At 40.9% G+C, this 8,848-nt stretch overlaps 1 protein-coding gene across 3 annotated transcripts in view; it reads left to right on the top strand.

The window, feature by feature from the left end:
• Positions 1-1,527: 1,527 nt before the first annotated feature.
• The window catches only part of ARMC3 (armadillo repeat containing 3), a 61,873-nt gene continuing 54,552 nt past the window's right edge, over positions 1,528-8,848 (top strand). For 2 of the 3 annotated variants that reach the window (XM_063150049.1, XM_063150032.1), the window contains exons 1-2: positions 1,528-1,624; positions 8,119-8,162. The gene's annotated coding sequence lies outside the window, so the exon portion shown is untranslated. The remainder of the gene's footprint in view (positions 1,625-8,118; positions 8,163-8,848) is intronic. The other variant, XM_063150068.1, reaches the window with a different exon arrangement.

Raw genomic sequence — 8,848 nt, 5'->3', positions numbered from 1 at the left:
CTGAGACTTCCATTGGTCAGGCTTTATGGAAAGTCAGCCAGTCAGTCACAAAGTTTCTGAAAACAAAGTGTGATTTCCTCTGTCTCCAGAGGTACCAGTCAGTATAAATTGTTCTTGACTTGTCATGGCAGTTACTTTCCAAGGAAGACGACTATAAATCTCCATACATTTACTATAGGAGTTATGATGTTGAAAGTGGAAGGAGATGCCTTTACATGTGTCTTGCCTATGGCTGAAAATGACCCACTGGCTCTTCTGTTATGATGGTACATATTTGTCGTAGTGTGAGGCCAGGATATGTTTCTGCCATGATCTCAACAGAATGATATGGCTTATAAAAATAGAACTAAATTTATACTTACAACATTTTAAAAAAATCTGGGGAGAAAGCAATGATATTTATGATTAAAAGGAATCACAGGAGAGAGACGGTAGCAGCTGTAATTTCTTTACCTATTTCTTACCTGACTTTGAGGCCCCAAATGATTATATTTGCCTGATTTCTGTTACTCCTGCAGCTACTGATAGCAATTATGCTGCTTTTCAAGTAGAAAACGTTATTTGATTCCAGAATTCAGCTTAGGATTCCTTCCAAAACAGCCCTGGCTGGCAAAAGAGAACACTGGAATGAATTATTATTGAGACTAGCACAGTTCTCCGCAGGGCACAGCTTCCTGCACCACCAGCCCAGAGCTGAGGAAAGGAGGTCGCCCCTCGGGCCCGCTGTGCCTCTGGGCCGATGTCTGCCCCACGGGGCTCCGACTGACACAGCTTCGCCTGAGCCGTGCTCTACCTGGGGAGAGGCTTTGCCCATTTCTCCTGAAAGCTGCTGGCTTCCACTTTTTTTTTTTTTTTATGAACGCTCTGAAAATAGACAGTGAAACGTCGTAGAGAAAAATCACAAAAGTAAGTCGTGAACACAGCAACTTGCAAATTTTAGACAGACTGCACACGGTTAATTTTCAAAAATTGTGTCTTTGGGTGAGTAAGCAGCCTTTTCCTTTAGTCTGCAGAAATAACTGCTTCCTTTTTCCATCATTACCCAGCACCCATCAGCATTAACGACTTGAAGTTTCCCTCAAAGCAGCGTCACCGGCACTTCGGAGTCGGGATACACCGTGAAGAACTGGATTAAACGCGTGTGCCACCGCGAACCGCTTCCCTGAAGGCTTCTGGGAGCTCACACGAAACGCTCGAAGCCGTTGCCCAGGGACTACCGGCAGAGCAGAGGGAAGGAAGGAGGCGCGGGGGCGGCGGGCCCGGCTCCCTCAGGCCCGGCCTCCCTCAGGCGCGGCCGCCGCCGTCTCCCGGCAACGCCGAAGCGGCGGCGCGGGCGGCGCTGCGCGATCGCCCCCGGGCGGCGCGGGGGGCGCGGGCGCTGCGCTCGGCTGGCCGCGGGCGAGGCCGGGCAGCGTTGGCAGCGCCGAGGGCAGCGGGGCTCGGGGCAGTGAGCACAAATCACCGGTACAGCCCCCGGGCCGCGGCGGTGCCGGGCGGCATCGGCGGTGTCGGGCGGGCGGTGCGTTAGCGGCCGGAGCCCTCGGGCCGTGCCCCGGCTCCCGGGGGGTCTGGCTCCTCGGCGCTTGCCCGTGAACTGAGGGCCAAGTGTCTGTAGACCTTCAAAGTGAGTTAAAGTTTTAAAAGTTGGGGGGGTGGGGTTGTTTGTTTGTTTTGCTTTTGGCGTTTTTTGGTGTTTTTTGTTGGTGGTGGGTTTTTTTGTTTTGGTTTTTGTGTTGGTGTTTTGGCGTTGATTTTGTTTGTGTGTTTTTGTTTTGGTTGGGGCTCTGAGAAACCTGGTCTACTGGAAAGTGTGCGCTGCCCACAGCAGAACTAGATAATTGTCAAGATCACATTCCAACTATCATTCTAAGATTCTATAATTCTTAAAGGCAGAATCCTTTAAGAAGTTTCCTCCAACCCCAGCCAAAAAGCCCACTAAAAATTTACTGTCTGCACGATAAGGATATCTACTAACAGTAGTGGCAATTGCAAGATTTATATTAAAATTGTGGTGTTTAATAACAACTGAAGTGCATTAGTATGAATATAAATAAAATTTAGACCCAGATAGAATATCCTGCACTGAAAGGCTCCTCACACTATTTCATACTAGAAACTGGGAATTTAGGAACTGATGTCAGCAATGAGTGGACACATTCAACTGTACCAGTCTTTTTAGATGTCAATTGGGAAGCAAGAAACTGCAGTAAGGAATGACCTGCCATAAGGAAGCTTAGATGGTAGAGGAAAAAGAATTTTATTCTAAAATCTAGATAGGTAATATGGAAAAAGAAAAATAACAGTTCTCTTCAGTGAGACATGGAATTTCTGTGTGACAGTAACATGAGAGGTATGAAATCTAAGGTTCTGTGGATTGGAGATGAGAATTTAAAAAAAACCAATTGGATACAGAAGCTTGCTCTAAAAGAACAGTAACAGGTGATTAGGCTATTAGGAGGAAAACCTCACCTCATTTATTAATATTTCAAATGTCTTGGGACTATTGTAGATGGAATTTCAAAGCAAAATATGGATCAGCTGGTAGAGAAGCATTGTCTATAGTACAGAACTCTTTTAAAATCTTCTTGGCTATCTGATGTTATCAGTACAAGATAGTCTGAGATTATGCAAGGTAAAGACATCTGCTTTCTATTGTTCATTGACAGTGAGCAAGATCACTTTCACATTTATTGATGAAAGCAAGATTTCCTTTTTTAACTTCCTTTCATTTTTTTATTTTTATCGGGTTGCCATTGTCTGATTATCTAATATTCCTCTAACACAATGAACACCAACATGGGCCTATATGTCCACTGCTGTCCTTAGGTTTGCAAATCTGCTACCTGCATATTTGTCTTAAACTGCAACAAATGTCTTTTTTTTTTTTTTTTTTTTACTGCAAACATAATAGAGCCTGGTAAATGAGCAGTTCAAATGAAACAATAGGGCTACCCTTGCAGACATAACCATCAAATCATGAACGTGATAGTAACACATCTGAGACGTTTCCCGTGTTGACAAAGAAGTATGAGTACAATTTTGTATGAGGCAGGAGAGGTTTCATCTGGGGTGCTCAGCAGAGGTCATCCATGTTTTCAAAAGGACTTAAAAACGTTTATGAGGATGATCTTTCTAAAGCAAAAATTCAGAAAAGGAAACAGCCAATACATTTCTTTGAAGATAAAATTATTAATGGAAATATTCCTATATTCTTCTTCCTATTAATTCCATATCCCTATATTCTTACCAGGTCTTGGAAAAGTAAGGGCTAAACTTAGAGTTTATTTCATTTCCTGGAGTTCTACTTATGTTATGGTGTTCCTTACTCATAATTCGTGTGTGTGTGTGTGTTTTGTGGTTGCTGCCTTATTTTTTTTTTTTGAGTCCCCTTTACAGCCTGCAGAAACTCTTTTGTTGCCTTTACTATGTTGCATCATAGCCATTTTTCAGAGCCTATTTATATTGTTTAAAATAGCTTCATTTTCTGAAAAATACTTCATGCTCTTCACCTGTACTTTAGTTAGCCAGATGGTGACATATGGCCATGTCTCTTCTTGCTCTTTTGCTTGTACATGCATAAACTCCATATTTGCAGTGGTAAACTTTTTTACCAAGAAAGAAAAGAACATAGCATTTCAGTATGTGCAGTGTGAGAAGACCTTTGATTAAGGTTGCAGTTTTGTATCCTTAAAATAGAGCCTACTGTATATGTAATGTACATATATACATGAAAAATTATTATAGAAAATATATATTGTGTATTATATGTGTATTATGAATTGAAATAGAGAGGGGGATAAATATTCTGTTTGTGTTTCATTTAGGATTTCTATTTGTTAAAAGTCTGAATAATTATAAAATTTCACTCTAAGTTATTATAATGTTTTACAGTTTTTATTAAAACATTATTCAATGAATAACACCCTGCTGGGACATGATTTTTCTTTCTAAAGCAATCTGAACACTTAACTCAACAGCAAGTGTCTTCAGAGAGCTTGGGAAGCCCCTTATTTGAGCATCTTTTTCTGTAGATAAGTTTTTAAACATTCTGGTTGAATTTAGAAACATGTTTCTTCAGTTATTTACATTAAAAGAGGCCCTGGGGAAAGATCTGGACTAATTAGAGGATTGGGCAATTACCAGACATGTGAAATATAATGAGGTCAAGTGTCAGGGATGGGACAGCCTGGGTGTATGAACAGGAAGGGGACCTGGGGGTCCTGGCCCATGGCAAGCTGAACCTGAGCCAGCAGTGCCCTGGCAGCCAGGAGGGCCAACCCTGTCCTGGGGGGCATCAGGCACAGCATGGCCAGCAGGGCAAGGGAGGGATTGTCCTGCTCTGCTCTGCTCTGCTCTGCTCTGCTCTGCTCTGCTCTGCTCTGGGGCGGCCTCAGCTCAAGTGCTGGGGGCAGTTTTGGGTGCCACAATATAAAAAAGACATAAAACTGTTAGAGTGTCCGAAGGAGGGCCATGAGAATGTTGAAAGTCTGGAGAGGAAGCTGTGTGAAAAGCAGCTGAGATCACTCCTCTTGTTCAGCCTGAAGGAGACCAAGAGGAGCCCCCTCTCCCCCCACCTTCACAGGGAGAAGTGGAAGGTCAGGCACTGATCTCTTCTCTGTGGTGACCAGTGACATGACCTGAGGGAATGGCTTCAAGATGTGTGAAGGGAGATTTCTTTTTTAGGAAAAATTTCTTCACCCAGAGGGTGGTTGGAAGAGGTCCCCAGGGACCTGTTCACTGAAGGAGGTCCCCAGGGAAGTGGTCACAGCACCGGAACAGGTCCCCAGGGAAGTGGTCACAGCAGCAAGCCTGACAGAGTTGAAGAAGCTCTTGGACTCTCAGGCACATGGTGTGACTTTTGGGGATGGTGCTGTGCAGGGCCAGGAGCTGGACTCGATGATCCTGATGGGTCCCTTCCAACCCAGCAGATTCTATGAGTCTATGTGGGAAGTAAGGAATCTTTCTTTTTGAGGAAAGTAGAATTCTTTAGGCTAACGAAATGAAATGTTACCTTCAGGTAGAGGAAGGGCATGACCAGAGGACTGGAGTACCTGTCCTGTGCAGATAGGCTGAGAGAGTTGGTGGTTTTCAGCCTGGAGAGGAGAAGGCTCTGGGGACACCTTCGAGCACCTTCCAGTACCTAAAATGAGCCCACACCAGAGCTGGAAAGGGACTTTTCACAAGGGCATGCAGGGATTGGGCATAGGGGACTGGCTTTAAAAATCTAAGAGAGTGGGTTTAGGTTACACAGTCACTCAGAGGGTGGTGAGACATTGGAAGAAGTTGCCCAGAGAAGTTGTGGATCCATCCCTGGCAGTGTTCAAGGCCTGGTTGGGTGGGGGTTTGAGCAGCCTTGTCTAGTGGAGATGTCCTTGCCCATGGCAGCGGGGCTGGAATGAGATGATCTTTAAGGGCCCTTCCAACCAAACCATTCTAGGATTCTAAATGTATTCTGATTCTATATTTGTAAATATATGTGGAATTTATATAATATACGATATGGCATGAATAGAATACAGTAAATATATATTTTATAGTATAAATATTTATAATAAATGTTTTCATACTTGCCAGCAAAGAAAGTAATTGAAATAATTGAACAACTTTTTTTTTAACAACTTCTTAATGAGAGAGGTGGGAAAAGTATTTAAGGTTTTTAAGATTTAATGTGATAGGTGGGATTAACATGATGCAGTGGCTGTGATGGGGAGAGGGACAAGTCCACTCATTCAGAATGTCCCTTTCCCCCAGTGTCCCTGTGAAACTGACAGGAGGAAGCATTCATTTTAATTCAGGTAGATTGTCACAGCTGGCTAAAATCTTAGGAGTGTCTTTAATTTTTTACTAGTACTTCTTCCTGAGTCAGACCATCTTTGCCTTCTAAATGGGAAGTGTCCGGCTATTATAGTTCAGATAATGGTTGTGCAACTAGTGGCTGTCATTTGGTTTAGATTAAGTCAATTTTTCTTTAGTCTGTTTTTCATGGGATGAGGGATTTCACTATGCATCTCAGACATTTAGAATCACACTTGAAAATCTCCTCAATTCATCTTGTCACAGCTTGGATTCTCCAAGGATAGATCCTAGGTCTGATGTTACTCAATCTGTTCATTTTAATTTGGAAATTAGCAATAACATAGAGAAATAAAAATATTCTGATGAGATTAAAATAATTTGTTACAACTAAAGAAGACTTTTAGAAACTTCTGAGAGGTCTTCTGCATTTGGGTGAACAAGTAACACCATGACAAATAAAACTCATTGTTGATGAAAGCAGTGTAATTTATGTCAGGAATACTTAGAACAATATTCTCTTCAGTAGTAAATCTAAATTAATTGTGATTGACTGAGAAAATGAGCTGTTTACCATATGTGGATAACTTAGTGAGAATCTTCACTGAGGAAACTGGGTTAAAAGAAATTCCCTGAAAGTTACAATGTCGCTCGAATAAGTCAGTAGTGTTCTAGAATTGATTACAGTATTTCTCCTTAGGTACGTCATATCTGAGAAAGGTTTCACAGTCACAGAGGGACTCTGAGACAGGAAACATACATGTCTGGAAAAGCTATATGGAAAAAAATAATTAAGACAGCTTAGAAAGGAGGTAAATCAGAATGTACAGTGACTTATAAAGGAAGGTAGAAAAGATCAAGTCAAGGCATCTGGTAACTAAAGTTGTAATATAAGAAGGAGGGATTATTGTGTTGGATTGAATAACACATTTAAACTATTTACATATTTTTAAATCTAAGGAGTAGTTCCTTATACAGGACACTTGACAATTGGATATATGCTGTAGCATGTCTAAGAATGAGGAGTAAAAGGATTAGGCATTTATGTGGACAGTAAAAATAGCTACTATTGTTAGGAAGAACATAAAAACTTTAGGAGATCTAAACCTTGGTACTTTAGGGAAATGGAAACCCTGTAACAGATGGAAGAAATCTGACTTTTGGGATTAGTTTCAGGCATTTATCAGAAACATTTGTCTGTTGTCATTCTGGAGGCTGGATACTGATCAGCCATGTGGAAAACTGTTCTTATTCACAGAATCACAGAATCACAGGGAGGGTCAGATTGGAAGGGGCCAGAGTGGGTCATCTGGTCCAACCTCCCTGCTCAAGCAAGGCCATCCCAGAGCACATTGCACAGGATTGCGTCCAGATGGTTCTTAAATCTCTGCAGTGAGGGAGACTCCACACCCTCTCTGGGCAATCTGTTCCAGTGCTTGATCACCTGCAGAGTAAAGAAGCTTTTCCTCATTCAGGTGGAACTTCCTCATCATTTTTTCAACAAATATACACATGCACACAGATAAAACAGTGGGTACATTCAAAGGCCTTGACTTAATTGGTCTCCCATATAATATATTATTTTCATATGGCACAAATATCTATATCTGCAGGAACTGAATATTAAATTGGACCTGCTATCTCTTTTTAACTCTCTTATTATATGAAGCCAAGTTTTTTAATAGTGTGGTAATGCTTGCACTGTCATGACAACACTGGGAAAGGGAAGTCTATTGATCCATATTTAAGGATTTGGGCAGAAAAAAAGATGAAAGGAGAATTTTGGAGAAGGAAAGGAGTTTCAAGACTATTCCACATTATTCTCTTAGTTAAGGTGAAGCTATCTGAGAATGATGAGGATATTAAGGCTGATATACAGAGGACATATTGTTTTATGGACTCCAGAAAGGAGTGAGATTGTCTGCTGATGATATGATTATCTTTTGATTCCATTGGAGGGCAGCAGTACTAGAATGTCCATACAAAAATCAGTTGGAATAATCAATGATAATGATGGATTTATAGGCAATTTTCACTGTTATCACAAGAAAAAATAATACTTTCTCTGAGACAAAAATAAACAGCTATACTTCAATTAAAAATTTGCTCAACTAAATTGACATTATGAAATTATCACCTGTAAGGCAAAAAGAATCTCACTTGTGCATCATTTTCAGTAAGAACCTGAAAATCGTGGCTAGGTTGTACTAACACAGATTGAGACTATCTTTAAGAATTGGACTGTTAATTTGAAAGTGGATCATGTAATAAACAACTGGTTAGAAGCTATTTCTAAATCCTTCTCCTTGCATTGCTTTTCCACAGGGGTAATTGCTCTGAGCCTAGACCTTTGATTCCTTGACTAAGAGGTAAGTTCCACTGCTGGCAGTGCCTCTGACTTATTCCTGTTCTTCGACTCAGCTCTCACACTATGTGCAGGGTCCTAGATTGTTGCAGCTGTTATTTAAGGTTTTAGAAAACAGAAGATGCAAATGGAACAGGAAGTGTTTTTTTAGTGCATTGTCTGATTTAAACCCAGGAAATACTATGTTCTTTAGGTGTATGCAACAGGACTCTAACAGGGTAAAGGAAGTATTTATAAGACTTCAATATTTCAAACAGAAAAACAATCAGAAATATTTCCTCATATTTCAAAGTACAATTTATAGATTCTTTCTTTGTTAAAGCTCACTTTCTAGCCATCATCTTGTGCTTTTAAAAAATAAAAAGTGTAGTGACTAGATATAAGTGGATATCTCAAATTTGCAATCTAAGAGACTGAGAAAAGCAACTATTCACATTAAAGCATCACAGTAAAAATAAATAAGTACAGGGATCAGGGCCACCATTATCTTATGATCTAGTACTTGGAGTCTGCTCCTCTGAGCAGGCATCTGCAGCAACTCTTCCAAAAACTAAATAAATTTTCTGTATTTTATTTGACATGGCAGAGATGCCAGTTCCTGATAAAATAGTTTAGAAGTTAGAGGCTTCCACTTTGAACCAAAAAATCTGCATTTGTGACCTTCTGCAAAATCATTTTCCACTCACAGGC

This window comes from Melospiza melodia, chromosome 1, assembly GCF_035770615.1.
Source record: "Melospiza melodia melodia isolate bMelMel2 chromosome 1, bMelMel2.pri, whole genome shotgun sequence".
NCBI lineage: Eukaryota > Metazoa > Chordata > Aves > Passeriformes > Passerellidae > Melospiza > Melospiza melodia.
Note: the sequence above shows the minus strand (reverse complement) of the source record. Positions and strands in the feature narration are given on the sequence as shown.